Source organism: Bison bison, unplaced genomic scaffold (genome assembly GCF_000754665.1).
Source record: "Bison bison bison isolate TAMUID 2011002044 unplaced genomic scaffold, Bison_UMD1.0 scf7180017864066, whole genome shotgun sequence".
Lineage (NCBI taxonomy): Eukaryota > Metazoa > Chordata > Mammalia > Artiodactyla > Bovidae > Bison > Bison bison.
Window position 1 is genome coordinate 3,343,568 of NW_011494638.1, and position 22,347 is coordinate 3,365,914.

The 22,347-nt window shown below is 40.9% G+C and overlaps 1 protein-coding gene across 6 annotated transcripts in view; it reads right to left on the reverse strand.

The window, feature by feature from the left end:
• Window positions 1-22,347, reverse strand: part of RAB27A (RAB27A, member RAS oncogene family) — an 81,045-nt gene that overhangs the window by 27,735 nt on the left and 30,963 nt on the right. The window contains exon 1 of one of the 6 annotated variants that reach the window (XM_010836767.1): window positions 1,118-1,255. The exons of the other annotated variants lie outside the window; for them this stretch is intronic. The gene's annotated coding sequence lies outside the window, so the exon portion shown is untranslated. Of the gene's footprint in view, window positions 1-1,117; window positions 1,256-22,347 lie in introns of those variants that run through there. 6 annotated transcript variants of the gene reach the window in all.

Sequence of the window (22,347 nt, forward strand, 5' to 3'; positions counted from 1 at the left end):
CCACTAGACGGCCAGCCCACCAGGCTCCCCCGTCCCTGGGATTCTCCAGGCAAGAACACTGGAGTGGCTTGCCATTTCCTTCTCCAATGCATAAAAGTGAAAAGTGAAAGTGAAGTCGCTCAGTCGTGTCCGACTCTAGCGACCCCATGGACTGCAGCCTACCAGGTTCCTCCGCCCATAGGATCTTCTAGGCAAGAGTACTGGAGTGGGTTGCCATTGCCTTCTCCTACTACATATTAAATCAGATTTTTCTGGAATATCACTGCTTACTTGAGAACTGAGTTCCACCATGAAGGGCTCATTTACCTACACTTGCCTTGATAGTCTATAGGAAATGCTACCAATTCAGCTCTTCAGCACTGGCCAAAACAAGTCTACCTTTGAGAATAAATATTCTTGTTTGTATAGCAAGACCTAACCATGGTTACCTTTTATCTTTTGCAATCAGCACTTTTCAAAATTTATTTTTAATCCTTTAAATAGATTCAAACTATTCAAAGTATTAATCTGACTGGAAACAGTCTATCTTCAGGGAAAGCTTACTTCTTTTTATCCTCCCATTTCTAATACCAATAAACCCTCTTGAAAATCAGAAAACCAATCATCCTGTTATCACTGACAATGCTAATGCTATCTGCCCATTCAACATACACATTTACCTATCCACATACAAATTATAAGTCCTGCATTAAACTCTGCTGGTTTGGGGGACCTCCCCCGTGGTTAAGAATCACCTTCCAATGCAGGGGATACAGGTTTGATCCCTGATGGGGGAGCTAAAATCCCACATGTTGCCAGGCAACTAAGCCCATGTGCTGCAACTAGAGAAGCCCCTGCATGCCACAACTAGAGAAAGCCCACATGTGGCAATGAAGAGCCCATGCACTGCAATACAGACTCAGTGTAGCCAAAACAAAGGGAAAAAAATGCTGCTGATTTCCCTCTCATTGGCCCCTTTTCATTCTGTCAGCTCCTATCCAGAAACTTTACCACAATTCTCAATGCTTCCTATTGGATTATTCCTATAGATACATAAAATTAATAAAAGCTCAGCCAAGGACATTCACTGACTTTTCAAGGTTGCCTCCCCTAGCCCATCCTCAATTTGGTGACTCACCTTATGCTCAAAAATCCTGAATTCTGATTCCCAAGAGCGGCTGCAGCCTTAGTGCAGAGCTACGACCTCACATTCAGATATGGCTGGTCAGTCACTAAGGGCAAAGCCTCTACAAACATCCAGCACTCTGTTTGCACACTGTAAAGAGTGACACAGCGCAGATGATGGTTTTCCATTTACAGCGTCTGTACTCACAGGTGCAGCTTGCCAGTATTGATGGTGTGCAGCAGAACGCTTCTCCAGAAGATGACCACTTGGGTGCAAATAAAGACTAGCATGTCTCATCACAGCATCTGACTGGCTCCAAGTTATTCATAAATAAGAGATAAGAATTGAAAAGTAGGTCCAGATAACATCGAACCATTATGGGGGGGCGGTTCCCCTCCAAATAAATGAGAAAGCAGAAAGCAACTCCAAATTCTGCAAGCAGAGTGATGTAAGAAGTTTCTGTGGCTACCTTGTTTCCTCTTTATTTTGAAAAAAAGTTGGTCATTTCTATAAATATGTTTTTGTATCATTTAGGTACAGGAGAAAATGTTGTCATCAATGGCACACTCTTCTAGAACTCTCTAAACAATTCAAAGACAGATGAACGTATCTTTAGGGCCCCAAAATTTAAAGTGTTTAGTTATCATGGGAGAAGAATTACACATCTAAGTCTATAAATGGTCTTCACGGGTTTTGTTTTCTATTCATGGTAACAGCAATACATAACAGTCTGTTCAAAACCAAACCATCATAAAAGAAGTGTTAACAAATGAAATACCACAACTGACGGTACACACACCACTGTTGGTGTTAATCATAGTTTATATTTTTTAGACTATACCTTTAGATAATTATCTGCCTTGTTTACCTGAAAATAAACGTTCAGACTTTCCATTTCCTGGGTTGTTTGCTAAAGAATAAAACAGAACCCAGAGAGTTTAACTCATTTGCACAGTCTAGAACAAATGTCTCCTAATTTCAAGTCTAATGTCTATTCTACCCCAAGCTTTGTGGCCATTCCTCAAATTTTTACAAATGTATGTTGGATTTAGAAGCAACCAGGTATGGGGGACTTCCCTGGTAGTTCAGTGGTTAAGAATCTACCTTGCAATGCTGGGGATGTGGATCCAATTCCTGGACAGGAAACTAAAATCCCACATGCCATGGAGCTACTGAGCCCACGTGCCACAACTAGAGAATCTGTGTGCTGCAATGAAAGATCCTATTTTACCATGATTAAGACCTGACAAAGCCAAATAAATGAATAAATATATATATTTTTTAAGCGGCCAGGTTTGGTATACAAGGTAGCCTAACAGGAAACACGTGACTTCTGAAGTCAAGCAGAGCTAGACTGATTCCACGTCTCCCACCTACTGTCTACTCTGATGTTTTTCAACCTTGGATTTTCAGGTTTCCATTGTATGAAAAAGAAGATAATGTACACTACTTCACCCCATTGTTCTAAGGATTGAACGAGACACTCTTTGTGGAGTGCCCAGCACAATGCTTGGGAGATGCTGGATACTCAGTAAATGCTGGCTCAAGCTCCTCTCCCCACTCTGGACAGATCCGACGGGGCTCTGAAGACCTAAAACAATTTTGAAATAGCCTCTGGGAAGCTTGAAACATGCATTTCTGACACAAAAGATTACTGACTGGCTCGGAGTAGTGCACTAAGTCAGAAAAGAAGACCCTCTTTTTTGGCTAAATCTAACCATTTTCAATTAATTTTAAGTAGATATGTCATTTTCAAGAGTTGGAACTAGCCTAAAATCAGGTTTAAATTACATAAAACACTTCAATCCATTCTAACCAATACACACTTGTTCAAAAGAACCTCAATGGTTCATTCTGGTTGAGAATGAAAGAGTTAAGTTCAAAGACGTTCTACTTACAAAACCATTTCTGATTGATCTAAAGCCACTTTGGCTAAAACCACATGTGTCTAACCATTTAGGTCTGGTTTCAAGAGCTCAAATAGGCTTCAGGCTGGTTTTAGCTAGCTCAAATAAGCTCTCACATGGACAAGCAGGTTCTGACTGACTCACATGAGGTTTGATTGGTTCAGAATAAATTTCACTGAACCAAGTTAGCACTGACCAATTAAATCTATCTCTAACTGGGCCACAGTTGCTCTAAGTTTATCAAACCACTTGTAACTAGTTTAAGGTAAAAACTGGTTCAAAACAGTCCAAGTTGAGACTTCCCTGGTGGTTCATAGGCAAAGACTCAGTGTTCCCTACGCAGGGGTCCTGGATATGATCCCTAGTCAAGGAACACGGGGCTTTCCTTGTGGCTCAGCCGGTAAAGAATCTGCCTGCAATGTGGAAAACCTGGGTTTGATCCCCCGGTTGGGAAGATCCCCTGGAGAAGGGAAAGGCTACCCATTCCAGTTATTCTGGCCTGGAGAATTCCATGGACTGTATAGTCCACGGAGTCGTAAAGAGTCAGACACAACTGCGCAACTTTCACTTTCACTTTCAGGGAACTAGATCCCACAGGCCACAACTAAGAGTTTGCATGCCACAACGAAGACTGAAGATCCCACGTGTTGTAACTAAGACCCAGTGCAGCCAAAAAATAAACATAAAAAAAAAGTCCAAGTTGACTGATCAGATGTTCAGTTTAAGACTAAAAAAGTAAAATGATAATCAGAAGCACCAAAAGCAATGGTTTGGTGTTTTAAACTTATGTCAAATCAATAAACTTAAATTTTTATTTATAATCACCTCAATTGTAGACAACCTGTACTCAAAAATGTATCTCCACCACAGTATAGTATCTTTCGACAACTAAACAGTTTGTCCACGTTGGAGTACAGCATACTGGTTGGGAGAAAGGACACTGTCCAAGGAGAAAATGATAAACAGTAGGAAAAGGCATGATGAGTGACACCAGCCTCTTGGGTTGAGAACTCACCTCCTGACTTATCTCAAGGATCTGGCAGCAAACCATTGATCTGTGATCCAACAATGAAATATAAATTTCAGTTGGGCGGAACATTCAGCAAATTGGGAGGCTATTTACAGTTTGTCCTAAATTGGACACAATGACCAGGCTGGTTTGGGTTAACAGAGACCAGAATTCTAAACAGTAAGGAAGCTGCAAAGAAATACAAGGTTTCAGGGAACAGGCAGGTCTTCAAATTGTTAATAGAGATTTTTCAGGGTTTTGGCAGGATACTGATGGTGACAGGTTTCTTATCTGAGATTCTGGTAGGTCTTCACATAGAATCATCTTTGTACGAAAAATTACTTTTGTTACTCAAGTCCTGAGTGGTGTCTCTGGAGCCTATTCTTCAGGAGAAAAAAAAGTATTATACTCTTCAATTATGGAAATAATGAATTATTTTTCAGTATCAGTTTAGTCGCTCAGTCGTGTCCGACTCCTTGCGACCCCATGAACCGCAGCACGCCAGGCCTCCCTGTCCATCACCAACTCCTGGAGTTCACCCAAACCCATGTCCATTGAGCCAGTGATGCCATCCAACCATCTCATCCTCTGTCATCCCCTTCTCCTCCTGCCCTCAATCTTTCCCAGCATTGGGGTCTTTTCCAATGAGTCAGCTCTTCGTATCAGGTGGCCAAAGTATTGGAGTTTCAGGTTCAACATCAGTCCTTCCAATGAACACCCAGGACTGATCTCCTTTAGGATGGACTGGTTGGATCTCCTTACAGTCCAAGGGACTCTCAAGAGTCTTCTCCATCACCACACTTCAAAAGCATCAATTCTTTGGCACTCAGCTTTCTTTATAGTTCAACTCTCACATCCATTCATGACCACTGGAAAAACCATAGCCTTGACTAGACAGACCTTTGTTGACAAAGTAATGTCTCTGCTTTTTAATATGCTATCTAGGTTGGTCATAACTTTCCTTCCAAGGAGTAATTTCATGGCTTTTTCTTTTCATTTCATGGCTGCAATCACCATCTGCAGTGATTTTGGAGCCCAAAAAAATAAAGTCTGACACTGTTTCCACTGTTTCCCCATCTATTTGCCATGAAGTGATGGGACTGGATGCCATGATCTTCGTTTTCTGAATGTTGAGCTTTAAGCCAGCTTTTTCACTCTCTTTCACTTTCATCAAGGGGCTCTTTAGTTCTTCTTCACTTTCTGCCATAAGGGTGGTATCATCACCATATCTGAGGTTATTGATATTTCTCCTGGCAATCTTGATTCCAGCTTGTGCTTCTTCCAGACCAGCATTTCTCATGATGTACTCTGCATATAAGTTAAATAAGCAGGGTGACAATATACAGCCTTGATGTGCTCCTTTTCCTATTTGGAACCAGTCTGTTGTTCCATGTCCAGTTCTAACTGTTGCTTCCTGACCTGCATACAGGTTTCTCAAGAGGCAGGTCAGGTGGTCTAGTATTCCCACCTCTTTTTATGTTGGTATTTTAGCGCACAAAGGGGAACAGAATAAAATACACAATGCAGAATTTGAGGCACCCAAACAGCAGGTTGTGCACACAATGTCCAGCAAGTACTCCAACCTACTGATCTTTGGGAAGCCAGTTCATTAAGGCCTCCCAATTGCATTGCTCTTACTAAAAACATGTCAGATGCCCACATGTCAAGCACTTTGCATGCATTAGGGCAAAACCCTCATTACAGCCCTAAAGATACACATCATACATACTTCCTCCCTTGGAAAAATCTTGGTGCCATTCTATCATGAATGCCACAGTGAAAGGATGAGTAAGTGGGTCTTGGGCAGTCTATCACATGTTAGCATGGGCTCAATTCCAACGTATTGTTGAGAGACAGGAAGAAGTGGAGGTTAAGAGCATGGACTCTAGAATCACAACACATATGAGTTCAGTCATGTCACTTTAGAAAACTTAATGTCTTTTGCCTCAGGGTCTCCATTTTAAAAATGGGAATGATATCCTATTTTATGAATACTATTAGTATATGCTTTGTTATTTTAACTTTTTTATAAGTAGGGTATATCTTATATTTCACAGTTTTACAACCTATGACAACTTGCAATTGTTTGTAAATAAAATGGCACTAGAAATACAGTTGTGTGAAAACCTTTCAATAGCATCTTCTAGCAAAATCAAGATACAGCATCAACACATTTAGATTTGATGAAGCACAATAGTAAATCTATCTCAAACATCTGTTGGGCGGATTGAGTTAATGTATACATATAAACTTTGGAATAGTGCTTGGCACACAATAACTGCTATTAGCATCATTACCTAGCAGTCTAGTTCTGAAGGGTCAATACCCAGGCCATCTTCCTCCCTAGAAATCTAAAAAAAGGACTGAATCCCTAAAGTAAAAATAAGACATAAAATAAGAATCTATGGAGAGCGTTTGAATATAAGGTCACTTCTTTAAACACAATGCCTCCTGGAGGACGTAGCATCTAAACCTCAAGGAAATGTCTTCTATTAATAAAAGTCAAGAATGCCCTCAATTTCGGATAGGCAAAGACTTTCTTATCCAGCTCACTTCTTTCTCTCCTCCTTACACAAATATTTTTTCAAAGTACTCTCCACCCTCACTCTCATCAGAGTAACAATAGAAAGCAAGGAACACCCACTTCTTCAACAAGTATCATGTGGTGATAAGTGGCTGGTAAGAGAAAGTCAATGATCTTCTTCCTTATTTGAAAAATAAAATATATTTTAATTGCTCTTCAGGAAATAAGATAGAAGAAAATGGTTTGGCTAAAACAAAGGGGAAAGATCTCTCTGTGTGTTTGAATCTGTGTCTCTGTGTGTCTCTCTCTCCCTCACACACACATACAACATAGTCCAAACTCTCCATGAAGCTTCCTATTAAATTCAGTCATAGATTCCGGCCTTAGGATCCCCTATCACAAGGCAGAGTCATTCTAAAGTTATCCCAGATAATCCAGCCAATTCTTGAAAGCCGATTTTCCCTCTATCAACCATATTTAGTACAGAGAGTAACAAAGCAGGGAGAGATACTATTACCGAAACCACTACCATATGCCACAAATGGTAGTAGACAGTCATGACTTTTTGTCATCATCCTTAAGGAAAACTTCAAGTCTGTATAAGAAAGGGATGTTTTCTTAATATGGTGGTAAGTAGGTTTGGGTTCAAATTCTGAACACTTGTTGGTGTGACTTGGTCCAAGTTCTTCACACTAAGCCTCCATTCTTAAACTACAAAGTAGAAATAACATTACAAACCTCACTGGGTTACTTTAAGGATGAAGTGACATAAACCACAGAAAATTTTAGCACACTGCTTGGTTTGCATTGTGTTCAATAACTGAAATTTCTCTTTATCAATACTATTACTAAAGCATATACATATCAATATGTATATCAATACATATACTAAAGCCTCATCACATTCTTATTAGGCAAAGCATGTAATTTTACAACCAGTGCCTGAACCTTCTGAAAAAATTGAAAAATTCAATTTAGGTGCAGTCATGTACAAGGTCTTTATCACAAAAGTTACTTTGGCATTCTGATCTAACAGTGAGTTTTAACTGGGTTATTTCAGCACTGTCAGAGCTAGAGTGTTCATCACCAAAGCATTTTATAATATACCAAGATCTGAGTAGGGGTAACTTGTGTTTACCAAATGAGCTCTGGCTACCACTGTCTTCAGTTCAGTTCAGTCGCTCAGTCGTGTCCGACTCTTTGCGACCCCATGAATCACAGCACGCCAGGCCTCCCTGTCCATCACCAACTCCCGGAGTTCACCCAAACTCATGTCCATCGAGTTGGTGATGCCATCCAGCCATGTCATCCTCTGTCATCCCCTTCTCCTCCTGCCCCCAGTCCCTTCCATCATCAGGGTCTTTTCCAATGAGTCAGCTCTTCGCATGAGGTGGCCAAAGTACTGGAGTTTCAGCTTCAGCATCAGTCCTTCCAACGAACACTCAGGACTGATCTCCTTTAGAATGGACTGGTTGGATCTCCTTGCAGTCCAAGGGACTCTCAAGAGTCTTCTCCATCACCACACTTCAAAAGCATCAATTCTTCAGCACTCAGCTTTCTTCACAGTCCAACTCTCACATCAGTACACGACCACCGGGAAAACCATAGCCTTGACTGGACGGACCTTTGTTGGCAAAGTAATGTCTCTGCTTTTGAATATGCCATCTAGGTTGGTCATAACTTTCCTTCCAAGGAGTAATTTCATGGCTTTTTCTTTTAATTTCATGGCTGCAATCACCATCTTCAGTGATTTTGGAGCCCCAAAAAATAAAGTCTGACACTGTTTCCACTGTCTTAGGTCACTGCAATTGCTACACCCTGAAGTGAAACACATTTACTTTCACTGGGAAAGCAAGATGTGTACTGTCCAAGAGTGGGGCTCCCCATTTCTACAGTAGGAGACATTCTCTGCTCTCTGTGCACATGACCTTCCTCTTCTCAATTTCTGGTCTAGTTTGAATGGATACGTTTCTGCCCTCCTGAATAGGTTGACAGTGAAATAGATGAAATTATAAACAAAGAGCTTATTTTGTTTGTGCAAAGATCTTAGGTAGGGGCTTCCCTGATGATCTGGTGGCTAAGATTCTGAGCTCCCAATGCAGGGAGCCAAGGTTCAATTCCTGGTCAGGGAACTAGATCCCACATGTGGCAAGACACAGTGCAGCCAAATAAATAAAAGTAAATATTAAAAACATGAAAAGAAAAAAAAAGATTTCATGTGCTATAACAAAGATCAAAGATCCCATGTGTTACAACCAAGTCTTGGTGTAAACACATAATTATTCTTTTCAAGAAGATCTTAGGTAGAGAGAAGTTAAGTAGAAATGTAATGGGCTTTGAAAAATAGACAGGAACAGGAATCTCTTTCTTCCTTGTCTCCTTATTGAAAGATGAGTTTGGCTTTATCCAATTTCAGAATATTAGATTATAAGTGCACTACATATTCACCTATAACCTATGATTTGTAAATGGATTCTTCTCAATATAGTGTTTTGTAGTAATATCATACATCCACCATTAATAGCGAAAAGAGAGGCATGTGACTAAAAACTGACAGAATCTAAATTTACATATCTTAATACTTATACATGTGCCTGTTACATAGGAATATTCCATTTTCCCTATTTAAACAAAGTGAAAAGACTAACTTCTAGCAGATGATGATATCTAAATGCCATTTAGATGATATCTAAAGTACCAAATTATTCAAAGAAAAGAAAGAATTATCTACAAAAACTGTTGAATTAAATATACATTCCCAAATATTGCCAGGACATCCAAATATATCATTTGTAAAAGCATCCTTCAGACATTTGCAATTCTTTATGAGTATTAAAGAGAAGGTCCAGAATAAAGAAAAAATAAACAATTCCAACCCAAGAGTTGACCTACTATTTCTGAGATGTTACCATCACGTCTGTAAGTAACCAACATAAACCAGTAGAGCAATAATTCAAGCAACTACATAAAGAACAGGCACCAGAATGTTTAATGGAAGTAGAATATGTTCTTCTGGAAGACCACTGTCAACAACTCAAATGAGATACTGGCTTTTTTGTTTTTTTAAGCTATAGAGATCATTGATTCATTTATTCCAAATACATTATTTGTTGTCCACACCTCTTTTAGGATCAGAATATGAATGTTTACTGAAATTTATGAAAAGTAAACACTGGGGGTTGTATTACTCACAGTTTGTGACAAGTACATCTTGTTTTATAGACACAGGGTAACAGGAATAAAGGTGTACTACAGAATCTGTCACTTGTAAAATATAGGCAATACCATGGTAACAGGAGTGGCTGTTTGGTTTGCTGAGTAATATCTCAAATAATATGAAAGTATCCCCATAATGGTCACAATTACATGTCCTGTCAATGGAAAGTCTCACCCGTGGCTAAATATGCTTCTTAAAGACACCATGAAGCAAGGAAGACTCCAAGAATTACAAAGAAGTGCAATACCTGTGAAGTCTACTCCCTCGAAGACAATGAAACATAGGTGCCAGAGTCAAGGTCTCCTAAATTCAAACAGTGGGACACCACCACCCACCTGTGTAAAGTGAGTAACAAAATCCATGATGGAAATCGATATATCGTAGCTCTTCTAATGACTACAACAGATTAAGGTTTGAAAACTGATATTATGATATTAAGACTGGTGTTTTTTCCATGATATCTTAAGAGGGACACTGAACCTAATAAAGCTCCCAAAGAATGGAGTAAAAATATTTTCTGAAAATGGAAAAGGAGGAGTGACCTAAGCTTGGTTCAGTTCAGTTGCTCAGTCGTGTCTGACTCTGCAACCCCATGGACTGCAGCACTCCAGGCTTCCCTGTCCATCACCAACTCCCAGAGTTTACTCAAACTCATGTCTGTTGAGTCGGTGATGCCATCCAACCATCTTATCCTCTGTACTCCCCTTTTCCTCCTTCCTTCAATCTTTCTCAGCATCAGGGTCTTTTCAAATGAGTCAGTTCTTCACATCAGGTGGCCAAAGTATTGGAGTTTCAGCTTAAGCATCAGTCCTTCCAGTGAGTATTCAGGACTGGAGAAGGGAATGGCAAACCACTTCAGTATTCTTGCCTTAAGAACCCCATGAACAGTATGAAAAGACCTAAGCTACCTGGAAGGCAATATATCTGCAAGACTAACTGATTCATAGAGGAAATCCTGCTATTAAGTTTTGAAGAAGTAGAAGTGAAGAGTCGTTGGCTATGCCAGAGTGATGCCAAGCTCCCAGGGCCAAGAGTCAAAGATGGAAATATGAAGAGTGAGCACGCTGCTACCACAGCCAGGACTGGAAGGATTACAAACGAAGAAGCACTCAGAGGACCTGAAACTGAAGAATGCATTTCCAAGGTTGCAAAACACAGAATACCTTTCCATTTATGACTGAGAAACAGAGTTGAGGATTCTGCCAAGTCTGGTCCTACTGGAATGTGGGAGGGCTGGAAGGCCTTTGGCCAACACAACCTGGCTGTCCATGTGCATCTCACCTGCCTCAAAGCTTTTCATGTGAGGTAACACAGGGAAGATGCTGATTTCTCGGAGGAAATACACCCAATCAAGAAGAGAATCACCTCACTTTGTGATGGAGCAACAATGCTTCTTTCACAACAAGAAAATTTTAGGATGAAAAAAATTGTGAATTAAAAGAATCCAGACCTGTTGAAGATGACTGTCCAAACAATAAAAACAACGGGGTAAATATCCCTGAGTTGGCAGTAGCTGGGGAAGAGAGGGTTCCTTCATCATTGCCTTTTTAAAAAACTAGGACAAAAACTCTATATTTATTCATGTAGAGAAACTGTGTCCAGAGTACACCACCGTCCTGCCTTTCTAGACTCCTTCATTTGCATACTAGGACATCATTGTCACTGTTGTTTTGTTAAGTGTGATTTTTTTACAGTGTACTGTAACATTTCCCTGACTTCTTTATCAAAGGGCACAGACTGTACCTCATCTTTTCTGTGATGAGATGCACTGTGCCCCAGTGGCTCAGTGGTAAAGAATCACCTGCCAAGGCAGGAGATGCGGATTCCCTGGGTCAGGAAGATCCCCTGGAGGAGGAAATGGCAATCCACTCCAGTATTCTTGCCTGGAAAATTCCAAGAATAGAAGAGTCTGGTGGGCTACAGTCCATGGGGTCACAAAGAGTCGGACACAACTGAGTGTGCACGCACTGTATGTAAGTGCATACTCTCAGGAAGTGTGAATGGTGACGGCCCCTATTACACACACCCTATTGAGGCGAAGCCCTGGTCTGGCATACAGATTCTCACAAAGGCCACCAGGATACACTGGGTATGTCTTTACTTCTCCCTCATTCTGCCGACCCCATAGCCTTGCCTGAGCTGACCACATCAGAGCAGAGCTGTTCTCTGCCCCAGGGATATGCTTCTCAGATGCAGGCTGGCTTATGAAAGCACATCATCTCTTCACAGCTGGTTTTCTTTTCCACAGTCTCCTATCCACCCTATGATTCCCTCCTGTTGAGTTCTAACAGTCCCACTTCTATTCATTACTCCGAGTCATGACCCCTCTGCCCTCTCTCCTTTTCTGGCTTTCCTGTCCCTCATCTCCAGGTACTCATCCTAAACTTCAGCTTGTGCGAGCAAAAACTGACCTTACACCAACAATGCCAGTCAATGAATACCAGTGCTCTCCTTATAACGGTGAGCGGCTAGGTCAATTTTAAGGTATTGGACCCTCCTTCCCAAGCTCATGCACTACTCTGTCTTTAAGGACTTCTGCTTTTCCAATAAGGAAAGGAGTTTTCCTCCAGCTAAGTCTGGGAACAGGGCCATTTCTGAAACCCAAGTGCTTCTCCATGGTGCCAGCTTGGGTTTTATCATATATTGACGAAAAGGCAGCATACAGAGACAAGTTGATCATGAGTTTAAAACACTATTGTCTGTAAATATTCCACCATATGTTAACTTAGTTCTTTTAAAAACAGTAAAATAGGCTCAGGAAAAAAATCAAACTATTTTCTGACGTTTTAGCAGCACCAGACAACAGTACTAGGATTCTTAGCCTCTCTCGTTTGGTGCTGATAAGCTCTAAACAGCCGGCTATAGGTCTTTCTAGCCTTTGTCAGGTCCACTCTCTCTGTTAATATATTTATAACACATGTTTAGCTGCTCCCTATGTATCATATTAACAGCTAAACCAGAAAGGAAAAAAAAAAGAAACTCACCTATGGCCCAGGTCCAGTGGGATATACTTCTTATTGATTCTCAAGAAGTCTTGCCCAGTTCCACCTATTCAGTAGGCAGTCTTAGCAAGGGACTGTTTGCATTTCTATCAACAGCTGTGTATAGACTAGGGTGTGCCTTAAGTTTACTTATGCAAAAGAGGACAGATGAACTTGCAGTCATCCAGCCTATTTCTAAATCAGCCTGTCAGATCACTGTTGTCTTTTTTTGTGATTATTGTTGTTGTTTTCTAATTTTATTACCTTTGGATCAGTAAATGTGGTCTGCTTAATATCAAATGGGGGGGGGTGTTAAGTATGAAAATAACCTGTATTCCCTGTTTGTTGCATGCAGAACTAGATATGTGCTAGTTCAAGCTAGTTAGCTGCATTTTTCAATCTGATATATCCTTGTTTATGTTTTCCGACTTCACCTGTTAGGTTCCAAGGAAATAATGTATCTTATTTTAGAAAATTAAGCACAAGACAACGTCTTAAAGGAGATAAAAATAACACATCATAAAGAACAGGGCACTGCAGTCCTTATGAGAGGCCTCAAATCTGTGGGATCTCAAGTCTTCTGGGATCCATGGAGGTGCCTTAAGAGTCTATAAACTTTTATTCAAATGCCTTTTTTCCTCTTTATTATTATTTTTTAAACTGGAATAAAAATCTATAGTCAAATGAGTTATAATCCACACTCAGAGATCTCCAAACTTCTCACTGACACTGCCTGGCAAAGTTATTTGCTAAACTAGTGCACATGACAACCCTCTCAATTGATGATACATTTATGAGAGAATTCCAAATATTATTCCAAATACTATATACAGTATTAGGTATTCTCATAAATGTGTCATTAATTGAAAAGGTCGTAATGCATACTAGTCTTTCTTTATTTTCTTTTATTTTTAAAAATCTGGAGTGAATTCACATGTCCACTCTTGTGAGAGTAGTTAAGGAAGCATGTGTGAGCCACACTCTGTAAGTGACAGCAAGGCTCAGGCATGTCTGTTCAGCACACAGTGGCTTTTTCCTGTTAGGATAGTCAATTGAGCAATAAGGAATGAACACATTATGTTGCAGCTGATTTTATGTTTGGGGAGCTTCTTGGCTGACTTAGAGCAGTTGTAAGTTTGGGTTACTTTTTGTCCCTAGCAGGTCAGCGTCTTCACAGCCAGAAGGACGTTCTGGCACTGGAGCTCAGAAAAACTACCTCACGTCACTGCCACAGATCCTTCACTCCCTCAGAAAAGTGCTCTTGTCCAGCTGGTTGCAAACTTTCCTTAGCAAGTTTCTTCAGATGAAATCTAACCTGGTGCTCTAATATATAAAACAGGTGAATTTAGAACCGCTCTGGTAAAAGAAGTGAAGGTAAGCCCACCTCCAAGGCCTGTGAACCCAACAAGGTCCTAACAAAAGCTCCACCGCACACGTGTGGAAAACCAGTGTGGAAAGCTCAACCTCAAATGGCTCTGAATCATCTCACTTGCCTTCAACTTTGTACCCAACACTTTCTTTCTCCCTAAACACCTCAGACTGACAGCTCATTACAAGGTCTGCGAGGCTTTTTCATTCAACATTTCCTAAACACACCATCTCTCAAATCTTGCCCACTTAACCACAACCTTAGGACTCTTGTTATCTGGGAGCGAAAATCTGGAATGTATTGAAAGACCCTGGTAAGAATTCCAAAAAGGGCTAACTGGAGCTTCAGAAAATAAGGAAAGTGTCTTGGAAACAATGATCATTGAGTCACTCAAAGGGAAAAGAGAGCTGTGGATCTAAGGCTGAATAGTCCAGGGAAAATCTAGACCAAACTGGCCAGAGATGAACCAAGCAGTAGCATCTTCCTTGGGACAGAAAACCAGTGTACTTGCAAAATGGAACTACTGGAAGGATGCTTATAACCAGCTATACTGTTGATTTTTTCCTAAAGGGCATTATAAAGTACAGCCACATTATTCTTGATGGACTCAACAACCTATGCTTGGGCAGAACCCTCAGAAGTCAAAATATGCTTTGAAGAACACAATGAAATGATATAGCAAACTTACTATGTGATACAGCAAAATAATGGAAAATATATTATTTTGCTCTGTATCATAAGCCACTTTGTACTAAAGTACAGCAGAGAATAACAGAGCAGATGGGAGAAAAACCTAAAATCCTCTGCACTAACTTGACTTTTCCCATAAATTCAAAAGGAATTACTAGTATTGTATTTTCTCCACAGGACCCCTTGTTCCAGCTAATGGCTGTATCATGAGGAATGCTACACATGCAAGGACTGCCACTTAGAACCATCGGGAAGTTCCAGGGAAGGAGGAAAGGGCACAGGTAAGATGGCAACAGAGCAACCCCTAGTGTTCCCTACCCAAGAAGGCAGCCTCATATGAAGGTGGCACAGAACCAACTTCAGTTCAGAAGTGGTAAATACAAACGGAGGTCCCAGACAGGTGGACAGGATCACGCCAAAGCTGAACACCAACAAAGTAAGGAGTAGATCAAAAAAGGCGGAGAGGTGGCTTATGAATTCGAGGAATCAGGAGGATACCTACCCATATACACTGGGAAGACCACTTAGCTCATCAGGAACAACACTTGGAATCTAAGACCCAGGTAGTAGTTACTTTATCAAAAGCCAGAGAGATTCTTACCTAAGTCAGGGAAATGTTTCCAACTATTTGCTCCCTCCTGCTTAACCCATGCAATTTCCAAGCCTCCCTAATCTACCCAAGCAGGTTCCTGCCCTGCGCAAATGGAAAACTCAAGCATTCAGGTTAGAACTTGGTCCCCAAACCTACACCTGTCTTTGTCATCAACCAGGTAGTAAGCACACCTATGGGAACCAAGCTCCTATTTTCTTTTTTGGCCATACTGCGTAGCATGTGTTCCCACCGTGAACCCATGCACCCTGCTTTGGAAGTTTGGAGTCATAACCACTGGGCCACAAGGGAAGTTCCAAGTTCTATTTTCTGAATGCACCTATGAGAAAGACATCTGAAGGGAGGGGACTAAGAATATAGGGGCCAAAGTCAGTGAGCAAGATGGTCACTCAGAAAGAATCTACAGGGCCTTATTAAAAGAAAGAGTGAATAAAGAGACAGCAATATAGGTACACTAAGGCAAAATAAAGATTCTGTGTTAGCAAGGAAACTATGAATCTGCAGGAGAACAAGCCAAGAGGGGAAAGAAAATTACAGGCAAGAGGAGCATAAAACACATGAAAGGAACACCGTGAGGATGTAAGTAGTTGTGCATGAATAACAGATTGACAAGCAACAACTTTAGAAACTTTGTTTGAGGGTTTGGAGGAAACTGAAGAAACATGTAATACTGTACTTCATCTTAATGAGGACAAGATGCGAATCTATATAAGAAAGAGGTGACTTCAAAGTAGTAAAAAAAAAAAAAAGTTTTATAAGCTACATACGGAAATCATTCACATAATTCTATAATCATGCTTTAATAAACCCACTTGTTAAAAGTATAAAGTTAGCCCTCACATGGGCTTCCCTTGTGGCTCATTTGGTGAAGAATCTGAGAGATGGGAATATCCTCCACCTGACCTGCCTCTTGAGAAATCTATATGGAAGTCAAGAAGCAACAGAACTGGACATGGAACAACAGACTGGTTCCAAATAGGAAAAGGAGTATGTCACGGGTGTATATTGTCGCCCTGCTTATTTAATTTATATGCAGAGTACATCATGAGAAACGCTGGGCTGGAAGAAGCACAAGCTGGAATCAAGATTGCTGGGAGAAATATCAATAACCTCAGATACGCAGACGACACCACCCTTATGGCAGAAAGTGAAAAAGAACTGAAGAGCCTCCTGATGAAAGTGAAAGAGGAGAGTGACAAAGTTGGCTTAAAGCTCAACATACTAAGATCATGGCATCCGGTCCCATCACTTCACAGCAAATATATGGGGAAACAATGGAACCAGTGACGACTTCTATTTTTTCAGGATCCAAAATCACTGCAGATGCTGACTGCAGTCATGAAATTAAAAGACTCTTGCTCCTTGGAAGAAAAGCTATGACCAACCTAGACAGCATATTAGAAAGCAGAGACATTACTTTGTCAACAAAGGTCCGTCTAGTCAAAGTTATGGTTTTTCCAGTAGTCAGGTATGGATGTGAGAGTTGGAGTACAAAGAAAGCTGACCACCAAAGAATTGATGCTTTTGAAGTGTGGTGTTGGAGAAGACTCTTCAGAGTCCCTTGGACTGCAAGGAGATCCAACCAGTCAATACTAAAGGAATTAGTCCTGAATATTCATTGGAAGGGCTGATGCTGAAGCTAAAGTTTCAGCTCCAATACTTAGGTTACCTGATGTGAAGAACCAACTCAGTTGAAAAGACCCTGATGCTGGAAAGATTGAAGGAGGGAGGAGAAGAGGACGACAGAGGATGAGATGGTTGGATGGCATCACCAATGCAATAGACATGAGTTTGAGTAGGATCTGGGAGTTGATAATGGACAGGGAAGCCTGGCATGCTGCAGTCCATGGGGTCACAAAGAGTCGGACACGACAGAGCAACTGAACTGAACTAGCCCTCACATACCAACAAATTTGATTGCAAAAATTAGTAAGTTGAGCGCTTTGACCCCAAGGATTACCTTTCCATTAAAATAATGGTGTTGTCACTGACATCATTTTAATTTAGAACTTTCCTATTTATTTGTACATCACAGAAAAATACAATTGCTATATAGCTATCAAACACTGAAAATAAACCAAAAGTCGTAACAATAATACTGAAATTTTCCTAGAAATGAGTATCACCTTAAAAGTTCATATGCAAATGTTCAAGAAAAGCTTTTCCATATTTACATTTTAGATAGAACATGATAAAGAAAATTATTCTGCATAGAAATTACAATTTTTATTTGAAATAATTTCCCTTAACTACTAGTATCTCTAAGCAGTTGAGGTACATATAGCTTTAGCTTTTATAAAATAGTTCTAAATTGAACATTTCTGACACAGAAAAGAACAGACTCAACTTCTATTACTTCTCCTCTGAAAGCTCTTGATCTTGACCTCTGTAGGAGACAGAACTTAACAAAAGAACATGTGCAGGCTTCTCAGAGGAAACTGGACATTTACCGCATGCATTCTAATGCAAGAGGCTTCACATCTGGTTCAGATGCAAAATGATTGTTAACTCAGGAGATGCAGTGTGACTTTCCAAACCAAAATCTGGAGCATGTGGTCTGTCAGTGGATTTTTATGACCCTTTTGGGAAAAGGCAGAATTGGAAATACAGTTTAGCTGTCAAAGTACTGGAATTTCTAAAGCACCTCACTAACTTTCAGGGCAATGCAAAGAAAGTAAAATGAAGCAGTACCAGAACAGCCATGGGCTGGTCATCACAACACATCTCTGGGCACCGAGGACACGTGCAGTCATTTGAATTCCCTTCACTTCTGACCATCAGGGCTCAGGACTGAGACCCTACTGATCACCATAGTAGAGAAAAGGGGAGGGAAGTTGTTTCACCAGCAACAACCTCGTCTACTTATGTTCCTTTTCTCACAGCCTCAGTAATTAACAGAATGATCACAAACTAAGCCAAATGTTTCTCTATCCATTCAAATCTCACCCTAGAAATCAGTCCTCCAAAGCCACATCAAGGTCTGGATATTCCTTTAATCAATGTTTTCTCAATGTATCTGAGTGCTCTATCTTCATTAACCTGGACAGCTGTTAGGCTGCTTCTGAGTACTCCTCTCCCATCCCTCATCCCCGCAGTAAACTTTTTGTGTTGCCTGGACTGTGTTCTTATATGCAGCTTCCCCTCCACCCCTCACCACCGGTCTGACAGCAGGCCAGCTGCCACTCCATTGCTAATTGTGTCTACCATCTGACTTTCTCTGACAGCTCATCCCTCCTCCGCTTCCCTCTGTTCCCTGCTGATTACATTCAGGAATGACTCAAAAAGTGTCTTAGAGTGCCACTGACAGCTGCTCTTTTTGGTAAATTAAGTTACATTTGCATTCAATTTAACAGTATTTGATAAGCAATTTCTACATGCCCAGTACTGTGCTGGCAACTACAAATGGCACAGGAGAAATATGTGATCTCGCCACTCTCCTCAAGAAGCTAGCAGTCAGGATAAGGAAACAAAATGAACTCATTTTCCACAAAAGACACATGAAACAAGATCCTCAGGAAGCAAGATGTCACCCAGCACAGGATATCAAACATGTAATGGGGCTTTGTCGCTTCCAGCTGTGTGATCCATGGCAAGTCATGTAACCTCTCCGAGCCTGTTTCCTCAATATGAGAGATTTTATCTATCAAGATCATTGGGAGGACTGAAGACCCTGAGAAGTCAGAAACAGGGCACAATCTGACCAAGGCTTCAAACAGGGGCCAGGTCTTGAGGTGAACACCTTCAAAGCGGTGAGGAGTAGGAAAATGGCATGTCTGGTACAAGAGTATGTTTTGACTGCAATTTAACAGGTACTGAGAAGCCCAGTTAACTACTTCAAAGGCAACAAATGTAAATAAGATATACTCCTTCCCCTCAGAATTTACAGTCAGAGAAACATAAGACAAATACACAAATAACTATAAAACTGGCTATAAATTCAAAGGAACGCTTAGGAGGTAATGTGGCAAGTTGAAGAGGGCTGGACAACTAACCGTCAGTGTGCCGATATTAGTTTTAGCTCTGCTACCACCTGTGTGTGATCCAACACTTTCCAGGCCTTGCTTCCTCAAATATGAAATAAGAGGGCTGAACTCAATGGTCTCTTCCTCACACAGTTCTCAGTCCAAAGAGTTTGGCCATGAGAAGCTTACATGGGGTCCTGGTGGCAGCTGCCCCTTGTATCACCTCTCACTCCTTAAAGATGAGAGCCTAGACATGAGAATAAGATGGAACAGAAATAGAGTGGACAATAGAATAGGAAAGACTAGAAATCTCTTCAAGAAAGAGATAACAAGGGAATATTACATGCAAAGATGGGCACAATAAAGGACAGAAACGATAAGGATCTAACAGAAGAGATTAAGAAGAGATGACAAGAATACGCAGAATTATACAAAAAAGGTCTTAAAGATCCAGGTAGCTACAATGGTGTTGTCACTCACCTAGAGCCAGACATCTTGGAGTGTGAAGTCAAGTGGGCCTTAGGAAGCATTACTACAAACAAAGCTAGTGGAGGTGATTAGCTGAGCTATTTCAAATCCTAAAAGATGATGCTGTGAAAGTGCTTCACTCAATATGCCAGCAAATTTGGAAAACCCAGCAATAGCCACAGAACTGGAAAAGGTCAGTTTTCATTTCAACCCCAAGGAAAGGCAATGCCAAAGAATGTTCACAATACTGCACAACTGTGCTCATTTCACATGCTAGCAAGTTGATGCTCAAAATCCTTCAAGCTAGGCTTTAACAGTATGCGAACCAAGAACTTCCAAATGTACAAGCTAGATTTAGAAAAGGCAGAGGAACCAGAGATCAAATTGATAACATTCATTAGATCATAGAAAAAGCAAGAGAATTCCTGACAAACATCTATTTCTGCTTCACTGAGTACACTAAAATCTGTGTGGATCATAACAAACCAAGGAAACTTCTGAAAGAGACGGGAATACCAGATGACCTAATCTGCTTCCTGAGAAACCTGTATGTAGGTCAAGAAGCAACATCAATTATAATCAGTCATGGAACAACAGACTGGTTCCAAATTGGGAAAGGAGTACACCAAGGCTATATATTGTCACCTTGCTTATTTAACTTAAATGCAGAGTAGTGAAGTAACGGAGAAGGCAATGGCAACGCACTCCAGTACTCTTGCCTGGAAAATCCCATGGACGGAGGAGCCTGGAAGGCTGTAGTCCATGGGGTCGCTAAGAGTTGGACATGACTGAGTGACTTCACTTTCACTTTTCACTTTCATGCATCGGAGAAGGAAATGGCAACCCACTCCAGTGTTCTTGCCTGGAGAATCCCAGGGATGGCGGAGCCTGGTGGGCTGCTGTCTATGGGGTCACACAGAGTCGGACACGACTGAAGTGACTTAGCATAGCATAGCATAGTGAAGTAAAGTGAAAGTCACTCGGCCATGTCTGACTCTTTGCAACCACATGGACTGTTGCCCACAAGGCTCCTCTGTCCATAGAATTCTCCTGGCAAGAATACTGGAGTGGGTTGCCATTTCCTTCCAGAGAGGAACTTCCCTAGTCAAGGACTGGACCCAGGGTCTCCTACATTAGAGGCAGATTCTTTACCATCTGAGCCACCACGGAAGCCTCAGAGTACAAGATCCTAGGCTGGATGACTCCCAAGCTGGAATCAAGATTGCTGAGAGAAATATCAACAACCTCAGATATGCACATGATACCACCCTAATAGAGAAAGCAAAGAGGAACTAAAGAGCCTTTTGATGAAGGTACACTAAAGCTGGCTTAAAACTCAACATTTAAAAACTAATATCATGGCAGCCATACTCATCACTTCACAGCAAATAGAAGGGGAAAAGTAGAAGCAGTGACAGACTGTTTTCTGGGGCTCCAAAATCACCATCAACACTGACATCAGATTGATTATATTCTTTGCAGCCAAAGATGGAGAAGCTCTATACAGGCACCAAAAGCAAGACCAGGAGCTGACTGTGGCTCAGATCATGAACTCCTTATTGCCAATTTAGATCTAAATTAAAGAAAGTAGGGAAAACCACTCGACCATTTAGGTGTGACCTAAATCAAATCCGTTACAATTATACAATGGAAGTGAGAAATAGATTTAAGGGACTAAATCTGATAGAGTGACTGATGAACTCTGGACAGAAATTTGTGACACTGTACAGGAGACAGGGATCAAGACCATTCCAAAGAAAAAGAAATGCAAAAAAGCAAAACGGTTGTCTGAGGAGGCCTTACAAATAGCTGTGAAAAGAAGAGAAGTGAAAAGCAAAGGAGAAAAGGAAATATATACCCGTTTGAATGCAGGGTTCCAAAAACTAGCAAGGAGAGATAAGAAAGCCTTCCTCAGTGGTCAGTGCAAAGCACTGAAATAGAGGAAAACAACAGAATGGGAGATACCAGAGATCTCTTCAAGAAAATCAGAGATATTAAGGGAACATTTCATGCAAAGATGGGCACAATAAAGGACAGAAATGGTATGGACCTAACAGAAGCCGAAGATATTAAGAGGTGGCAAGAATACACAGAAGAACTGTACAAAAAAGATCTTCACGACCCAGATAATCATGATGGTGTGATCAGTCAACTAGAGCCAGACATCCCGGAATGTGAAGTCCAGTGGGCCTTAGGAAGCATCACTGTGAACAAAGCTAGTGGAGGTGATGGAATTCCAGTTGAGCTATTTCAAATCCTAAAAGATGATGCTGTGAAAGTGCTGCACTCAATATGCCAGCAAATTTGGAAGACTCAGCAGTGGCCACAGGACTGGAAAAGGTCAGTTTTCATTCCAATCCCAAAGAAAGGCAATGCCGAAGAATGCTCAAACTACTGCACAATTGCACTCATCTCACACACTAGTAAAGTAATGCTCAAAATTCTCCAAGCCAGGCTTCAGCAATATGTGAACCGTGAACTTCCTGATGTTCAAGCTGGTTTTAG